Source organism: Microtus oregoni, unplaced genomic scaffold, assembly GCF_018167655.1.
Source record: "Microtus oregoni isolate MIOR12 unplaced genomic scaffold, Mior012 000031F_ref0000149, whole genome shotgun sequence".
NCBI classification, from domain to species: Eukaryota; Metazoa; Chordata; class Mammalia; order Rodentia; family Cricetidae; genus Microtus; species Microtus oregoni.
In genome coordinates this window covers 10,645,527-10,650,695 of record NW_024543090.1, presented here as the reverse complement: position 1 = coordinate 10,650,695, position 5,169 = coordinate 10,645,527, and positions in this window count along the sequence as shown.

Sequence of the window (5,169 nt, the reverse complement as noted above, 5' to 3'; positions counted from 1 at the left end):
AGACACTAGAAGGGCAACTCCCACTCAATTCCTAGTGCCATTTGCTCTGGGTGTTTTCCTATTCTTTAGAGTAAAGCTAACCTAAAGTAGCCTCTCTAAGGAGGAGATATGTAACAAATTGATGATTCTCTGCCTTTTAATCAAATACGACAGTGTGTCTTTTTATTGAGTAGTTTAAGTCATTAATATTATAGTTATTATTGGAAGGTTACAGCTCGTTCCTGTTGCTATTGTTCAGTTTTGGTATTTCTCTCTTTATCTTCATTTGCTGAGCTGCTGTTCCAGTGGTTTAGTTTTTGTAGCCTTGTGCACATGCTCATCTTTCTCTTCAATCCAAGGGATTCTGTGCTATCTTCTGTAGAGCCTTAGTAGTCATGATTCCATTAGCCTAACTTTATCATGAAAGTTTTTTCCCATCCAGTTGAGACACAGTTTTTGCGAGGTCCAGGCTGGCCGTTGTTGCTTTTGAGAACTTGAAACATGTATTTTCAACCGCTTCTGGCTTTTAAAGTTACTCTTGGGAAATCTGTCATTCTGCTAGCCTTATATTTATGTGTCAGTTGGTATTTCTTGCTAGTTCTGTATACTTAATATTTTGACAATAAAATGACCAAGAGAGGTTATTCTAGTTGGCTTGGTGTACTAAATTGTATCCTGTTTCTGATGATCTCTTTCCACAGATACTCAAATTTTTCTGCAATAATTTTATTGAAATTATATACCCAAGACTCATAGTTTTTTTCAGTGTTGATTTTTAAGTGCTCTCTGCTCTTACCTATATATGCCCTTGTCACTCTGAATGTTTTAACTCCTCTGTCTCATCTTATGCCCTGATAGTCTGTCATCATATTGATATATTCAGTTAGTAAGGACTTTCATGAGACTTTTTATTTAAATTTTTCTCTTTCTTTTCAGTATTTTGGTTTGATTTCTTTCCATGTTTATGTCTTTACTGAATTTCACTTTCATGGGGTTACGTGATTCAGCTATGTGTGTTCTCTTAAAATTCAGTCAAGTTTATTTATGTCCTCTTTGGTTTAAATTTTTGTCTGGGATTTTTTGGGGGTTTTCATCTCATTTTCCCTGTCACTGGAGGCTATTACTATGGGTTAATAATTTTTCAAAAAGTCATGCTGCCTTGGTTTTCCTATTTCTTGTGGGTTTTCCTTGATACTTAAACATCTTGGCTTAGGTCACTGACTTTGCAATCATCTTATTCTTTCAGACTTACAATGTTCAAGAGGAACTGAATTTAAGAGGGTTGAGGTGTATTTCATTGTGTTCTGGTAAATTAGTGTTCATGACAACATGCTCAATCCTCAGTACTTCCAGAGTGTAGACTTCTGTCTGTACAATCACTATCAAAAGGTAGGCTTGCTATGAACATACAGTAATAGTCAAACAAAAGTCACCCTGTAGATAGCCATGCTACAATCTACAGACCCAGAGACACTAGGTAACAAGGAGGGCTCAGAGGTGGATGCTCAGATCTCACTGGAAAGGGGAAATAAGAGAGCTCTCAAGGGTGCACTAGGGGCATGGGGAAGGGGAACAGACAGGATCAGGTTGGGGGTTGGTTGGAAGGGGAGAATACTGACAGATGACTGGAAAGGGAGGGCATTTTGGGGTCAACTAGTTAGTAGAAACCAAGTACAAGAGAAACTCCTAGGAATCTATGAAGATGAATGACCCCGGTTAAGACTACTAGCAATAGTAGATAATTGCATAGACTGAACTAGCGATCTCCTGTGAACAGGCAAGACTACCAGTGGAGGGATTGAGACATAACCTAATCATGTAACCTTTGACCTACAGTCTGCTCTGCCTATGGGATGTGCTTTGGTAAAGGTGGCACAGAGATTATTGAGTGGCCAACCAATGAGGTTCAGTCTGAGATTCATATGATGAGAGTGAACCCACCCTGACACTGCCTGGAGTGCCAGGTCCCAAAGGCTGGATGACCCAGAGATCTCAGATAGAACCACACATGATTGGAGGGAAAAAGTCAATACAATGCTGTCTAACAATATCCTTCTATACTTGCAGATTGGTGCCTACTCCAATAGTCATCAGAGAGGATTCATCCAGATACTGATAGAAATAGATGCAGAGACTCACAGCCAAACACTAGACTGAGCTTAGGAAATCCTGCTAAACAGAAAGAGAAAGGATTCTAGGAGACGGAGAGGTCAAGGACGTCACAAGAAAACCCACAGAATCAACTGACCTGGAGGCATCAAGGGGATCACAGAGACTGAACTGACAAGCAAAGAGCCTGACCATTGGTCTCTATTGGTCTCATTGGTCTCACATGTGTGACCATTGTGTAGCTTGGTCTACTTGTGAAACTCCTAATAATGGGAGGAGGGGCTGTCCCCAGTGCTTTGGCTGGGGACAAATACAAGGAGAGGTGCTTAGTTAGTCCTACTGCAGTTTAATATGCCATGTTTGTTGATATCCATGGCAGGCCTACCCCTTTCTGAACAGAAAAAGAGGAGGAATGGATTGCGAGTGCAGTGGTGATGTGGGGGAGGGACTGGAAGGAGAGAAGGGAAGTAAAACTGAGATCTGGATGTAAAATAAATAAATTTAATTAATAAAAATATCACCCTTTAAATTCCAATTATTTTAGAAAGTAAAAGAGCACTGATAATATGGTGTGCAGTAACATTATGTCCATTTTTGGATATGAATACATAAGGGAAACGGAAAGAATAATGATCATTATTAGGTTGACAATGAAAAATAGAATACAAAAAAGAAAATGCAAGGAGCAACAATAGCAATTGGAGTGGACTTGATGCAATTTTAGCTAAAGGTAGCATGAAAAGAGAGAACTAAAGAACTGGAATTAGATAACCTAAGAGTCCCAGGTCTCAGGAAGCTAAACAAACAGACACTACAAGCTAGGCTAGCCTATGATCTTTGAGAAAGGCTGTCAAAAGAAAATAAAAAGAAAGAAAGAAAGAAAGAAAGAAAGAAAGAAAGAAGGATATGCCAAGAATATAGCAGGACAGAACTATCTTGCAAAATTAGCATGGGGTACTAATAACAGAGGAGTAAATGTTAAGGGGACACTGGATGGAGGTAGAGAATCTGAATGTGGTCATGCTGCTTTAAGTCTCAACACTGAGTTTCTTCTTTAGCTCGTGGACACTTCCCTCACCCCTGCATGGACCTTTACAGACATCAGGTCACAGATGCTGGGAATAACTCGAGGCAGACCTATTGGAGTCTAATTGTAAACACTGGCCCCTGAGTGTCCTTGACATTGGGTGTGCTGCAAGAAACCCCTCTCTATATTCCCCTGAAGACACTGTCTCCCACCACCTGGATGAATAGTGTGCAGTTTTGATTTAACGCTTCTTCCTGAGACATTCTATGAAGACCATCTTCAGCATACAGCCACATGACACTTATGCTGAATTTCCCAAGAGCATGGTTCATGAAGGCTCTAGGGCCACCAATTCAGTAAGAGCTGTCATCTCATCACTGTTTCAGTCTGGTACCCAGAAACAAGTTTTCCCAGTCTCTCTTTCATCTACTGCTGATATTATGACTTTGGACAGCCTTCCTTCCTATTTTTTTTTCTCTATAAGGTATCTGTTTCTGAAATAACAGTCCTGATTTTTAGGCTGTCTAACTTAAGCACAGATTCAGTTTTTTCTTCTCACTGGGAGGGATTTGTATTCCAGACCTGCCAATCTCTCTGAGACAGATGTTATTTTCCCTGTTCTACTTTTTAAAATGTCCGATTTGTTTTTCTATTAGTTTAAAATTTTCAGTCATCACCCACCTCTTCCCATTTTTGCTATTTGGCATTTCTCTTTATGTTAGGAGATCCTGAGAGACCACCTGCATACCATCACTATCCTAGATCCTCCTTTTTTGTTGCCAGTACACAACTATGTAACAATATTGAGAAGCAATGATATCCCTGCTCTCATAAAGCTTAACGTCTTGTGAAAAGGCTCATTAAGCAAATATCACCTAAGATATTTAGAATATTATTTATATTAATATATTATTAATTATATATAATTTTAGGAACAACTCTATTGAGTCTTCTCTTACAAATAATATTATTATTTTCAACTTCTGGGGTGGCAGAATACAATTGATTTTAAAATATTTTAGAGTGGCGCGTGACATCGCCTGGGCCCTGGGTCCAAGTACTGGGGCGCCCGGGCGGGCTGCAGTTCCTTTGTTTCTGTGGCCTGCCTGCACCAAGCGGGGTAGGCACTTTGTTTGCGAGCTGCCCAACCAGCACGGAGGCCTGATTTCTCAGAGCAAGGAGACCCAGCATTGGGGTGAGTTTCTGGCCGGCAGCGCCAGCCGGGGAAGGGGAGCTCGGAGGTTCCTTGGCACCCTGATTTTCTTGGGCTCTCTGCAGGGCCTCTACTCCCTGGGTGCTGCCTCTTTCTTCCTGGCCCACCCAGCTTCCGTCCAGAGCCCTCCCCACTTCGACCCCACCGCCCTCTTTTGGCGTGTGGCATCGCCCAGCCCAGCCTGTCTGGGCGCTGGGTCCAAGTACTCGGGGCGCCCGGGCGGGCTGCAGTTCCTTTGTTTCTGTGGCCTGCCTGCACCAAGCGGGGTAGGCACTTTGTTTGCGAGCTGCCCAACCAGCACGGAGGCCTGATCTCTCGGAGTAAGGAGACCCAGCATTGGGGTGAGTTTCTGGCCCGTGGCGCCAGCCGGGGAAGGGGAGCTCGGGGGTTCCTTGGCACCCTGTTTTTCTTGGGCTCTCTGCAGGGCCTCTACTCCCTGGGTGCTGCCTCTTTCTTCCTGGCCCACCCAGCTTCCGTCCAGAGCCCTCCCCACTTCGACCCCACCACCCTCTTTTGGTGTGTGACATCGCCCAGCCCAGCCTGTCTGGTCACTGTGTCCGAATCCTCGGGGCGCCCAAGCGGGCTGGAGTTCCTTTGTTTCTATGGCCTGCCTGCACCAAGCAGGGTAGGCGCTTTGTTTGCGAGCTGCACAACCAGCACGGAGGCCTGATCTCTTGGCGCCAGGAGAGCCAACATTGGGGAGAGACAGCGTTGGGTAGGCTAGGAGACCTGATCCGGTAAAAGAAGATCCATAAGGGAGCATTTGGAAGAAGAGATGGGCAGACGCCAAGGCAAAAAATCGCCCAACAAGCTGAAAAGCAACATGAAGCCACCAGAAACC